The following is a 956-nucleotide window of genomic DNA, read 5'->3' on the forward strand; positions in this document are numbered from 1 at the left end:
CCGCGTCGTCCTAGTAATTCTACCAGACACAGAGGGCAAAATGGGAATTTTAGAATTACGAAATTCTAAAATTAAATACTCGAAAATAATTAATTGAGAATTAATTATTATTTAAATAATGTGATTATTTAAATTTGAATTTGAACAGATCTAGATTTATCTATTTAAACTTATTTGATAAGTTGTTCAATTTAGAATTCAAATTAATTTAAGTTTGACTTAAATTAAAATTTAAATTTGAGTCAAAATTGGACTACACGATAAAGGATGATTTTCTCCTCCTTCCCTATCTACAAATTGGCGCCACACAGGGATGAAGATCCCCTAAGGTGGCCGGCCACAATGGATAAGGATAAGAGGAGATTTTGTTCCAAATTCAAATAGTAGATAATTAACAAGCTTTATCTTAGTGATAGAGATTTGATTCCTTTTTGAAGTTTGACTTCTACTCTTTAAATATGAGAATGATAGAAAATTGTGAAGACAATTTTTGAAAACAATTTATGCCCTAAGAGTTAAGGCTGGCCGAAATTCTCAAGAGAGAAAGGAAGGAAAAATTTTTCTCTAAAAAATTTCACATCGTGCATGCGTTGGTGTTTGTGGAAATTCGAGTGTTTATTGTAACCCGTTTTGTCTCATGTGTGCCCACACACACGTCTTCGTGGATTCTAGAAATTGACGTGGAAGACATTGGTTTTCTAAACACAAAGATTGGAGCAAGGACTGTTCGTGGTCAAAGAACTCAAGTTATCATCCGAGTCGGCTTTCAGGTATTTTTTCTGATTGAGTTCTTGATATATATAAATTAATGAGATTAATTTATTCGTGCATAAATTAATATAATCTATAGAGTATCTCAAAGGTTTTATGAAAATTTTTGTTATACACAATCCGCCTCTCCCTCCCCTCACCACGCTTCCGCATCCGAATTCGATTCGAAGACCTACAAAAGGGGG

This window comes from Morus notabilis, unplaced genomic scaffold, assembly GCF_000414095.1.
Source record: "Morus notabilis unplaced genomic scaffold, ASM41409v2 Scaffold79, whole genome shotgun sequence".
Lineage (NCBI taxonomy): Eukaryota > Viridiplantae > Streptophyta > Magnoliopsida > Rosales > Moraceae > Morus > Morus notabilis.